Source organism: Triticum urartu, chromosome 5, assembly GCF_003073215.2.
Source record: "Triticum urartu cultivar G1812 chromosome 5, Tu2.1, whole genome shotgun sequence".
Classification (NCBI taxonomy): Eukaryota; Viridiplantae; Streptophyta; class Magnoliopsida; order Poales; family Poaceae; genus Triticum; species Triticum urartu.
In genome coordinates, this window is record NC_053026.1 from 39,374,060 (window position 1) to 39,387,394 (window position 13,335).

Here is a 13,335-nt window from a genome sequence, read left to right on the forward strand (position 1 = left end):
CTCCTACCTCCAAGAAACAGCTCAAGGAGCAACCGTGTACACACTTTGTCATAGTGATCATGCGGAGACCCCACAGAGCAGCAGTAGGGGTATTATCTCCACGGAGAGCCCCGAAGCTGGGTAAGATTCGCTGGCGTGCATGCCTTCACCTTATCCCGTTTCCAGGCACCGGCGACGTTCTACTCGCCCCCACCATGAAAAGCCATCCTTTGGCATATGTCGCACCCAACCCCCGACACTAGTATCTGCCTGCTATCATTGTTTTTGGGTCTATCCACAATTTGCTACCATCACTCTGGATTTGTGCATGCACTCCTTACATAATCTCACTATGTTTTATTCCTATGCATGTCAGTTATTGTACACAATGGAACTAAACATGTAGAGCAAAAGAGACGAGCCTTGCGTAGCAATAAAATTTCATGTAGATGTAGCTCCATGCTAGGCGCAAAGGCAGCCCCCCTCAACCCATTTCGGATCGTAATCAAGAGGAAGATAACTGTTCTGAGGGGGATTCAGGAGCATAAGACCACCCCTATTTACCCCATGAGGTCTTCGCTCTAACTTGGCATGCTGATGTTGGTAATATCATGCATATGGTGCCTTGCATTGCTTACTGTATACATCAAAGATGTCATCTGCTTAGTTTACACATGCTTTGTGTCAACGCCAACTGTTTAGTTTCTTTAACGTATATGTGAATCATGCAATGCCATCTTGTTTAGCCAGGCATTATATATGTGAATTTTGCAATGCCACCCTGGTTAGCTAGTCATCTTATATGTGAATTATATCATGACATCATTTTTTTATTACATGTTAAATTTGTCAACAATTTTAGTACATTCAATTACTCTTCTTGTGCATCAGCCGTTCGGGACGGTCATGGAAAAATTTGGAGTGTAAACAAGGTCTTCAGAGCAGACAATGCTATCTGACGAAGCGCATGTCTTGCTAGTTACAGATAGCTCCTCAGAGGAGGATTCAGAGACAGATGACCAGTCCTATTTCCCCCCCCCCCCCCGAGGTGCATGCTCTAGCTTGGCAGGGTTATGTTGCTCATATCGTGCGTATGGTATCTTGCATTGCTATGTCATTTGCTTAGTTTAGACATGCTTTGTGTGAATGCCACCTGTTTAGTGTCTAATTACCATATATGTGAATTATGCAATGCCATCTTGTTGCAAGACATTATATATGTGAATTATGCAATGCTATCTTGTTGCAAGGCATTATATATGTGAATTATGCAATGCCATGTTGTTTAGCCAAGCGTCATATATGTGAATTACATCATGCCATCCTTTTTTTGTATTTCTCATTGATTTTGTCGACAATGGTTGTATATTCAACTGCTCTTCGGGTGCATCAGCCATTTGAATTGGTGATGGAGAAATCTGGAGTGAAAACAAGGTCTTCAGAGGAGACAATGCTACCTGCTGAAGCAGATATCTTGCTGGTTACACATAGCTCTTTAGAGGAGGATTCTGAGGCGGATGACCAGTCCTATTATCCCCCTGAGGTGTATGCTCAAACTTGGCAGGGTTATATTACTCATATCATGCATACGTTGTATTGCAATGCTTAGTTTTTACATCATATACATGATATTGAATGACATCTCCTTAGTTGACACATCATATATGTGATTTCCCTCTGCTCACTTCCTTAGTATATAAATCATATATTTGAATTATACCATGCCATCATGTTTACATAGAAAGCATGTATCTGAATTATGGCATGCCAGCCCATTTTCTAAAGACATAATATAGTATGTCATCTCATCCTGTTCACATAGTCATCATATTTTGAATTATGTCATTCTATCCGTGAATTATATCATGCCATCATGTTTCCATCGACGGCATGTTTGTGATTTATGGCATGCCAACCACTTTAATAGACACATCGTATAGTTATATCATGTCATCCTGTTTACATAGTCATCATATTTCGAAGTATGTCATTCTATCCTGTTTAGTTGGCCATCATACATGTGAAATTGTGTCATGCTATCTTGTTTAATAAGCCATCATATATGTGAAATTATGTCCTGCTATTCTGTTTGGTTAGACAACATAAATGTGAATTATATCATGCCCTGTTTTCTTCCCTACTATCCATTGCACCTGTCTATCTTACAATGTTTGTACATTCAATTACTTTTCTTGTTTATCAGCCATTTCAATTGGAGGGGGTGATGGCAGTATCTGTGGGAGTAAAAACACGGTCTTCAGAAAAGATCGTGCTACCTGTCGACGGAGATAGAACCATGGTTGTACTTGCCCAAGAACCAGCCCCACCACACATAACCCAGACTCACACAGATTGTACCCCTACCCAGTTGGACAGAGAACCAGCTACACCCCTTCTAACCCCAACCCCAGCAGATAGTAACCCAGTTCCCGTTGACACAGCACCGTCTCCACCACACAGAACCAAACACGAGCAGTTAGTAAGGCAACTGCAGTGCCCAAAGCACGAGGACCACCACTCCAAACCCCAAGTCAACGCTTAAAACAGAAGAAGAATTGTTCTCAGGTCAGGTTCCATAGCTATGGTTCATACTAATTTGCTCTTGCATCACTGTATTTACTCATACCAACTAATTTCAAATTTGAAGGATGCAATTGAAACTCCAATGGTGAAACAGGTATGTTTTAAACCTCTTACTTTAACGTGTTTGATGTTGTAAGTTGCTCTATGTTGATTTCAGTTTCAATTGAATAAACAGTTATGTTCTCATACCATGCACATTACAAGTGTTGTTATTGTTGCGTAGTTTCCCACACTTATATTCTGTCTATGTTGCTTTGTCTTAAATAGATATGATTCGAACTGTATCTATCTTGATTTGGAAACATGAACTAGAATGATATAGACCATACTACATAGATATATGTTTGTTTCATGTTGTTATCATGTCCACCTTACTACTGAACTGGTTTACCAAAATGAGTTTGTAATGCCCCAAGACTGTAGCTTCAGATGCCTTCCATGATTTCTGAGATTCGTCGTGTGATTTGTTTGGTTCGTTGCTTTCATTTTTGCATCATGTGCATTGCATCATGTCATCTTGCACCTCTTCTTAAAACTCAACCAATTAAATTGTATGGAACTTCGATTCATTTAAACCGAGGGATATTCACTATGGTGATTTCTCTTTAAAACATATTCTCCCAATATTTTAGGGAGCTATACAAATTATATCCCAATAATTTGGAATCACCCATAAACACACTTGCAAAATATCCCAATGCCCTTGCTATCTTAATTCTTGGTCTCCAACCTTGCCATATATTCTTTCATCATATTCCGGAGCTCCACTAAAAATCTGAACATTTTTGGACCTTCCCAAACCTCACTTCCTATTCAAATCATTTGAATTTAAATCAAATGAGTTTGAATTTAATCTTTCAATCTTGGCCATTTCTATTTTCTTGGAACGAGCACATTTTTGTTAGTCCGGGAAATTTATCCGTGTGTTCAACTTCTTCCCCTAACCCCCCTCTTTCTTTTTCTCCTCTTTAATTGGTTTCTATTAATGGAAATAAAGAAGAGATGAGAGAGGGAGTGGAGAGCCCAGCAGCCTCCCTCTCCTCTGGGCCGGCCCTGCTCCCCTTAGCTCACCAGAGGCCCAGCCGGCCCCTGCCTTCTCAACCCTAGTCACGCTCTCTCCCGATCCCCTGGTCTCTCCCTCTCGTTCCCCCTCGCGCCGTAGGAGACATCGAGCGCGTGCCTTGTTCGATCTCCCCTTCCCCTCCTTCCACCTAGCGCCGCCACCTCCTCCCTCTGCTGCTCGGATCTCGCACCGGCGAGCCCCCTGTGACCTCCCTTGGCCCTCCTTCATCAGCTCCACGCCCAGGCTCCTCTTCCTCCACGCGTGCCACCTACCCTCAAGCTCGCCGCTGCCTCCTGCGGCGTCCCTTCGCCTTGCGCGACCTGCACGGCCGCCGACCATGGAGGCCACCATGCTGGCCCGCAGCTTCGCCACCGCTTCCATCGCTTTGCTCCCGCATGCACGCAGCCGCCCCGCGGCCCCTGTGTTCCTCGCGACTCTGCTCCGCGACGTCCTTTCTCCTTGCCAATGCCCAGCCGGAGGAGCTCCGCCCAAGCCTCTGCTCGGCGCCGCCAGTATCCTCCATCGGGCGCCTTGCTCCGTCTCTTGCGCATCCGCTGCCGTCGGCAGTGTCTGCACTTCCACCTCCCTGCCTGAGCTACAGGCTCCATCCATGGTGCCTCCGCTCAGTTCGCTGTTGTCGTTGCTCCACTAGGTTCCTGGCGACCCCCGCGTCCCGCTGGACCAGTGCTTGCCCCGGTGCTGCTTTGACCTCCCCTGGTTCATCTCGTTTCCAACGAACAGCAGCCCGATGGCTTCTCTGTTCCAAGTGTCTTCTGCACCCCAAGGCCCGTTGCACCCCTCATTTCACCAAGTACCTCGACACCCACGTTCGCCTACAGAATGCGTACCACTACACCGAAGACCTTGGATGCACCAAGTTCCACTACAAGATGTACAACTACCGTCGCACGAACCGAGACCGGCAAGTCCGAAGACCCCAAGTACCACGACTACCCTCGAGGACATTGGTTCCATCAAGTTCGACTACGAAACGTGTACCACTACTTCCACTACGACCCGTGAACGACTACTTCCCTCGACGTTTTGAACCGCCTCGAAATGCATGCTTAGAAGGTATACAGCTGAGACGACCGCCCATGGACGAATGCATTGTATGAGATGCATGTTTGGATGTTGTACCCGCTCGTGAATGTTAGTTGTTCCTCCTCGTTGCCACGCCATCGATCCGTGGGAACCCGGTATCCGAGGTCACCCCACCATCCGTGCATGACACGCTCCCGTCACATTTCCTTTTGCACCGGTATCTCCATGAGCTACCAGAACCGATATGTTGTCGTGGCATCATTTTTGGATTCGTTGCCGTGGCACCCCTTTCGTTTTCGCCATGATGACAAATACTGCATAACATGCTCTTATCAACATTTTCATATATATTGCTTAAAACTTGCAAATGTCATCTGCATCATGATAACAACATTTAAAATGTTTAAAATTGTTGTTGCATTAAATTGCTAATGCACATGAGGATTTTTTGGAATTGTTGTTGTTTCCGGCCTCATTTAAACTGGCTTAAATGTGTAGTTTTCATATGCTTCACCTCTTGCCATGTTTAACAACATTTAATATTGTTGGGTACATAAACGAGAGAGAACTAAATAAATGTATGTGGTGTTTCGTCAATATGCAACTCGTTGCATATTGAGCTCCGCTTAACTTGTAGCATTGTTTGTTGCACTTTGCCATGCCATGCCTCTTTAAACCGGACATGCATCATACTTGATTGTGCATCATACCATGTTTATGTGATGGTTGTTTACTATGTTGTTTGCTCCTTTCCGGTGTTGCTTCTTGTTAGATCCGGTAACGTCGCGTTTGTGAGGACCCATTCGACTACGTCTGTTTGTCTTCTTCATGGACTCGTTCTTCTTCCTTGCGGGATTTCAGGCAAGATGACCATACCCTCAAAATCACTTCTATCTTTGCGTGCTAGTTGTCCGTTCTATCGTTATGTCGCGCTACCTACCACGTGTTATATCATGCCTCCCATATTGCCATGGCAAGCCTCTAACCCACCTTCCTAGCAAACCGTTGTTTGGCTATGTTACCGCTTTTGCTTAGCCCCTCTTATAGTGTTCTAGTTACAGGTGAAATTGAAGATTGTTCCATGTTGGAACATGGATATGTTGGGATATCACATTATCTCTTATTTTAATTAATGCATCTATATACTTGGTAAAGGGTGGAAGGCTCGGCCTTATGCCTGGTGTTTTGTTCCACTCTTGCCGCCTTCATTTTCCGTCATACCGGTGTTATGTTCCTTGATTTTGTGTTCCTTGCGTGGTTGGGTGTTATGGGAACCCCTTGACAGTTCGCTTTGAATAAAACTCCTCCAGCAAGGCCCAACCTTGGTTTTAACATTTGCCACCTAAGCCTTTTCCCTTGGATTCCGCGAACTCAAGGGTCATCTTTATTTTAAACCACCGGGCCAGTGCTCCTCTGACTGTTGGTCCAAACTAGAGCACCGTGCGGGACCGTCCCTTGGCAACTTGGATTATGTTGTACCTGTACGCTTAGCTTATCCGGTATGCCCTGAGAACGAGATATGTGCAGCTCCTATCGGGATTTGTCGGCACATCCGGGCGGTCTTGTTGGTCTTGTTTTACCATTGTCGAAATGTCTTGTAACCGGGATTTCGAGACTGGTCGGGTCTTTCCGGGAGAAGGAATATCCTTCGTTGACCGTGAGAGCTTGTGATGGGCTAAGTTTGGACACCCCTGTAGGGTATAAACTTTCGAGAGCCATGCCCATGGTTATGTGGCATATGGAAATTTGTTAATATCCGGTTGTAGAGAACTTGACACCTGACTTAATTAAAATGCACCGCGTGTGTAGCCGTCATGGTCTCTTTCCAGCGGAGTCCGGGAAGTGAACACGATCTTGTGTTATGCTTGAACGTAAGTAGTTTCAGGATCACTTCTTGATCACTTCTAGCTTCTCGACCATTGCGTTGCTTCTCTTCTCGCTCTTATTTGCGTATGTTAGCCACCATATGTGCTTAGTGCTTGCTGCAGCTCCACCTCCTTACCTTACCCTACCCATAAGCTTAAATAGTCTTGATCTCGCGGGTGTGAGATTGATGAGTCCTCGTGACTCACGAAAACTTCCAAACAGTTGCAGGTGCCGATGATACCAGTGCAGGCGACGCAGCAGAGCTCAAGTGGGAGCTCGACGAAGATCTTGATCGTTGTTTTGTGTCTTTTCCGGTTGATCAGTAGTGGTGCCCAGTTGGGACGATCAGGGATCTATCATTTGGGGTTGTCTTCTTTTATTTTGGTTCCATAGTCAGACCTTTGATTGTACTCTGGATGATGTATGTTTAACTTGTATTTGTGTGAAGTGGCGGTTGTAAGCCAACTCTTTATCCCTTTCTTATTCGGTACATGGGATTGTGTGAAGATTACCCCTCTTGCGACAAAACCACAATGCAGTTATGCCTCTAAGTCGTGCCTCGACACATGGGAGATATAGCCGCATCGTGGTTGTTACAGAGTTTCATATACTACATTGTAAACATGTGATGTCTTTGTTTGTTTCTCTTTTAGAACGCAGATAAAATATTGGAGAAGAGTACCCCGTTATGCAATGGTAAAGGAAGTAATGCAAATAAGGTTCAAGATAGTGAGACATCCCTGTTGGTCTCCAAGAAAGCTGATAAAAACTATATTGAAGACACTGAGACAACCCCAAGGTCCTGTCTTGATGTAGTGTTCGAGTTACTGGCTACTACTGCTGGCACCAGCTGTTCGAACTCGCTGCCTGAATCAGTTCGGCTTCTTGAGTCTCAACTTCAAGTTGAAATACATCGATCAGATGTTATGCGACAGGAAGCCGAAGGACTGAGGAAGTCCCTGCAGAATTCAGATGCATACTTTCTGGTGCAACAGCACGTGCTGGAGGATTTAAGCGCTAAACAAGAGAAAGTTAATAAGCTTGCTAAGCATCTTGCCAGCATTATGGGTACCCAGAATATTGTTTCTTGAGCTCTTCTGAAGTGGTTTCAGTTCTGGACTTGTTTTGCTGCGGCGTTTATATGCTGCTTTGTTCCCTATATTTGCACTGGTGGCGAACTTTGATGCCCATTGGATGTAATATGTGTAATAGTCATGATAGCCTAGCGTAAGTTCCTTGCTTATTTATTTCCTTATTGTCTTATTTATTTGTTTTCTCGTATCAGTGCAGTTCTTTTTTCGCGGTTTGCTAGTGGCCGCAATAACCTATTTTTTAAAACTAGGCCACATTAACCATGGGCTACATATTTACTTCAGTTAACATGGTCCTACGGGCCGTAGAAACAATGGGCCTTCTAAGGGCCGTAGAAACATTGGGCCTTCTACGGGACGTAGAAACAATGGGCCTTATACGGGCCGTAGACACAATGGGCCTTCTATGGGCCATATCATCAATGGGCCTTCTACGGGCCGTATGATCGGTTGGCCGAACATGGGCCAATAACAGACCACATTATGGCCCTAAATGGGCTAGAGTTGAAATCATCCGTTCATGGGCCGACCATAACGGGTCGTCGTTAATCGGCCGTATTTGATGACGCTATGAAAACGGGCCACAAACGGGCCGACTGTAACCACAGGCTGAATTTGGCCCACAAGCAGAAAATGACAATAATAGGCCAAAAGTAAACGAATGCTGGAAATGAGCCCAAGAATAAATGGGCCCTAAGAAGGCCGAAAGATAACATGGGCTGGAAACGGCCCAACGGAATAATGGGCCGTTAATGGGTATAAAGTGATACACTATTCATTACGGGCCAGTTTTACCACGGGCCGTTAATGGGCCAAGGGTTACTAAGGGCCTCATATGGGCTGAAAGACGTCATGGGCCATACATGGGCCGGAAGTTAAAACGGGCTGGAATTATATTGGACGGCCCAAATGACGCTACTGGGCCTAATTCGGAGAGGCCGTAAACGGGCCTTGGGTTAGCGGGCTGTAAATGGGCTATACGCGAACAGGCCGTTAACAGGCTTGCCGTGGGCTGGCCCGCCACCTTTTGACCAAGTCAAATGGGCCAGCCTTTTCATAGGAATGGGCCTCTGTTGGGTCGTGTCATGTGTCGACGTATCATAGGTGCTTTGGGTCCAATGAGTGGATGACATATGTCCCAACGGTGAGCCAACACGTGTTTCCTCCACCCAATGATGATTTTATATGTGGAAAATCCCTATTGGTCGGGGCTGTTAACGGGTTATTGGATCCAAAACCAGACCCAATAGCTTAACGGCGTTCCGTTACGGTGGATGCCACGTGTCGGTCACCCTTGGCGAAAGCACTTCTGTGAAACGTGATTTATCGTCATGGAAGTGGACACTTCCATGATGATAATTTTGGTAATGTCATGGAACACTTCTATGACAGCACAGGTATGTCCATTTTGATTCTGTCATAAAATTGTCATGGATGTACATGCATGACAGAAAACGTGACCTACTGTGACAAACACGTATCATCACGGAAGTGTATTTTTTGTAGTGTGGCGATGCTGACGCGAGTTGTTGTTGTAGTGGTGGCAGGTGGCGGAGGCGGCGCGGCCGGAGCCGGGTCGTCTCGGGGGGCGGCAGCGGCAAGCCGGCCACATGGGAAGGATAACGTCGCGCCGCGGGCCCCGACCACGAAACGCTCGGCAGACCCGGCTGGTGGTGCGAAGCCGCCCGCCAAGAGGAGGCGCGGCGCTCCGTGGGAGAGGGCGGCGAGGCCCACCGTTCCAGTAGTGCCGGAGTGAGCTTTCTTGCTTGAATCGAGTGGCCGAGCTGCTCTGCTTGGCTCTTGTGTTTTTACTATGTCTTGCGTTTCAAGTCGCCGATCTCGTTGGCGGTGGCGGCGGCAGACGCTGCGTCCAATGAGGGCACTGCGTTCTGGAGGAGCCGGTCTGGCATCGTCGTCGGGACGAGGAAGAGGAGCGGGCGGAGGCGGCGGATCCGTACCTTGGCCTGGACCCGGCCGATGCCGAAGGCCAGGCCTGGAGGGACCGGAACCGGGCCATGGCAGAGCTGGAGGCGGCGTCGACCCAGGCCTGGGTGAACGTCGTGGCGACGTGGGCGTGGGCCGACGAGGAGCCGGCTTGGGCGGAGATGCCGGCGGGGACGGTGGCGGCGGCAACGGTCTTCGTGCCGGCATCGGGAGGAGAGCATTGCCGGGACGGCCGTGCGGACATGATGGACCTCGACCAGGAGGTCGTGGTGCTTGAGGATGGCACCCCGCCATGGACCGATGTGGTCGAGCGGGCGGGGGCTGGCGGAGGCGGCGGCGACGCCGTCTTGAGGGAGGCGCCGCGAACGGCGCCGGAGGGGGCGCCCCAGGCGCCAACGAGCGAGGCGTCATTGGTGGTGGGGCCGCAGGCCACCCCGGCCGCCGAACCGGCGATGGCGCCAGAAGGGGCACCGGAGAGGGCACCGACCACGGGGGAGGCGACCGGCGGAGAGCATGCCCTGGTGCTCAGGCCAGGGGGCGCCTGGCCGTCAGGTCGCAGCCAACGCGGGGCGGGCCAGCGAGGTCTTCTTCGGGCCTCTAACCCAGGAGGAGGCGGCGATGGCCGCCATGACCCGGCGCATGCGAGGGCGGGCGGACCGGATCCAGGCCTTCGCCCAGGCTGAGGTGGAGCAGGCGCGGGAGCTGGAGCGCGTCGTGACCGTAAGTTCTTTCCTTGCCTTCTGTTTTTTCTTCATGGGGGCATGCTAGCGCACCCACTAGGTGTAGCCCCCGAGATTCGGGCCAATTGGGTAGCAGTTGGGGCGAATCTTAAGTAGTTGTTCTTGTGTTGACCGTCGCTTCTTGCAGCAACTGGATTCCTACCGGGTCAGCATCTTCAAACGGCTCCTTGAGAAGCACCGACAGCTCAAGGAGCAGCTCGCCGCCAAGGAGGAGGAGCTCCGCGCCACGGCAGGTATTCTTTTGTGTGCTCTTCTTTAGTGGGGGCGCGCTAGCACACCCACTGGTTGTAGCCCCTGAGATTCGGGCCAACTGTGTTGGAGTTGGGTCGAATCTTATATTGTTGTCTTCGTTTCTGACTCTTTCTTTTGCAGCCGAGGTATTGTCATGGAGGAGCCGGCTGATTCAAGCCGGCCTTCATTATGACCGGCTTGTCACCGACACCGGCCGGCTTGGGGCCGAGGTGGCGAGGGCGAGGGCAGAGGCGACGGGAGCCCGGCAGGCGCTCGATGAAGCCAGCCGGCTGCGGGAGCGGCTGGAGGGAGAAAAGGGTCACCTCGAGGCCGCGGTGGAGCGCCCGAAGGCGGAAGCCGCCAAGGTAGTGGAGGTGCAGTCGGCCCTTGCCGAGGCGGACCAGCAACGCGGCAAGCTGGCCGACAACAAGGGCCAGCTCCTGGCCGAGGTGGAGCGCCTGAAGACACTGGTGCCCGCGGTGGAGGAGACCCGGCAGGGGGAAACCCGTCGCCGCGAGGAGGCCGAGAAGACGACTGAGGACAAGGAAGCCGAGCTGAAGGCGGCTCTTGCCAAGGTCGCCGAGCTGGAGAAGTCGCTGCAGGAGCGCGATCGCACCCTTGCCCTGGACCGGCGTGGTACATTGCTTGAAGCGCAGCACCTGGACGAGTCCTTCTCCAGTAAGTGCTTTCCTTGGATGCTGCCGTGCTGGGACCCCAACTTATTGCTCTTGGTAATTTTTTATGACTTGCTCCTTTTCTTCTTGACAGGGGCCTTCTCGGAGACGCGCGAGCTAGCGGAGGAGGCCGTCCGCTTTCAGCGTGACCCACAAGGGGTCGTCAGCTCCAGGACCGATCCGCAAGTGGCCTGGACCTTCCCGGAGATCATGACCGCCGCTGAGGCTTGTCTGCGAGTCTTGGGCGACCAAATGGGGCGGCTCTCTCAGGCCGGCGCAGCGATGACGGTGGCCCTCTGGCTGGGTTCCGTTATGTCGAGTAGCTTCATGCGGCTGGCGCGGTAGTTGGAGGCGGGGCTGGATCAGCTCCATGACTGGCGCGTTTCCGCCGCTCGTGCTAGCGTCGAGATGATGCTCAGGTTTGCGATGTCTTGGCATCCGGATCTGCCGCTGGACGCGTTGATGGGCCAGCGAGCCGGCTCGGAGAGCCAGCTGCAGGCGGAGGCCGGCCGGATCGCTGCACGGGCCAGCTACATCGCTGGTTCGCCTTCCATGACGAGTTCGGGTCGGAGCGGGCGGGAGATGGCGGAGTCGTGCCTGCTGACGACTATGGCCTTCTTCTGGACGACCCGGAGGGCAGCTCCGAGGAGACGGGCGCCTACCGTGACGAGGGTGTCGACAAGGGAGACACCGGTACCTCGGCGAACCCTAAGGCCACCGAGGGGGATGGCTTAAGCCGTCTATTTTTTTAACTTAGTAGAAATTTCTGATAGGTAGTAGGTCCACCCACCCATTGGGGGTTTCTGGGTGTAATGAATTCTGGCCTTGGGGCCTGCTTAAATTTGAACTTGTGATGTATAAATTTCGTGGATGTTTGCGTTCTTGCTTTTTGTCCTTCGAATCGTTTTTCTGCGATTTTCCCCTCTCGGGCTCCCCCCCCCCCCCCCCCGTGCGTGAGTCTGACGGTCGAGGCCCCGGTCCATGACAAGGAGTTCGGCCTTTGAGAGGAGCGCACAGTATTTAGGCTGTCGAAACATTGAGCGCGAGCAAAACACCCACTGGGCCGACTGGCGGCAACCCGGCAAAGCCGGTTGGCGAGCAGTCGGTTGTGCAGTAACTTAAAGTGGCGCGGCCGGGTTGGGTAACCCGGCGGTCCTTAACTTAGTGTTCGTGGCGTGCTGGTGCTCTGGCCTTGCGCGCTTGCCGGTCGACAGCCGGAGCCGGTTCTGTGGCTTAGGTCGAAGTGGAAGACTGTGGCAATCCCAATGCGTCAAGAACCACTAAGTAAGGCGGCAGGTGGTGACCAAGCCAGCCAACCCCCGAGCCCCCGGGTCGAGCGAGTCAGACCAATGGCCGGGTTTGATGGAGAGGTAAATAATGCACAAATGTAGGAGATAGAATAGCTTGGTTGGAAAGGGCAGCCCCCGAGCGTCGTTCGGGGACTCCATAGTTTTCAGATGATTACAAAAGGCAGTGATACATACGTACACACGGCTAACTATAAAACAGGCAGAGGAGTTCCGTGTTCCACTGCCGGGTTGTTTCTTCGCCGGCGGTGTCTCTCTTGTGCTTATTTGACTTGCGGGCGTTGATGAGGTAGTAGGCATTGCGTGTTGGGTTTTGTAGTAATTTCAAAAAAAATCCTACGCACACGCAAGATCATGTGATGCATAGCAGCGAGGGGGAGAGTGTTGTCTACATACCCAACGCAGACCGACTGCGGAAGCGCTGACACGACGTAGAGGAAGTAGTCGTACGTCTTCACGATCCAACCGATCAAGCACCGAAACTACGGCACCTCCGAGTTCGAGCACACGTTCAGCTCGATGACGATCCCCGGACTCCGATCCAGCAAAGTGTCGGGGAAGAGTTCCGTCAGCACGACGGCGTGGTGACGATCTTGATGTACTACAGCAGCAGGGCTTCGCCTAAACTCCGCTACAGTATTATCGAGGTATATGGTGGCAGGGGGCACCGCACACGGCTAAGGAATAGACCACGTGGATCAACTTGTGTGTCTAGAGGTGTCCCCTGCCTCCGTATATAAAGGAGTAGAGGAGGGGAGGCTGGCCGGCCAAGGAGGGAGGCGCAGGAGAGTCCTACTCCCTCTGGGAGTAGGA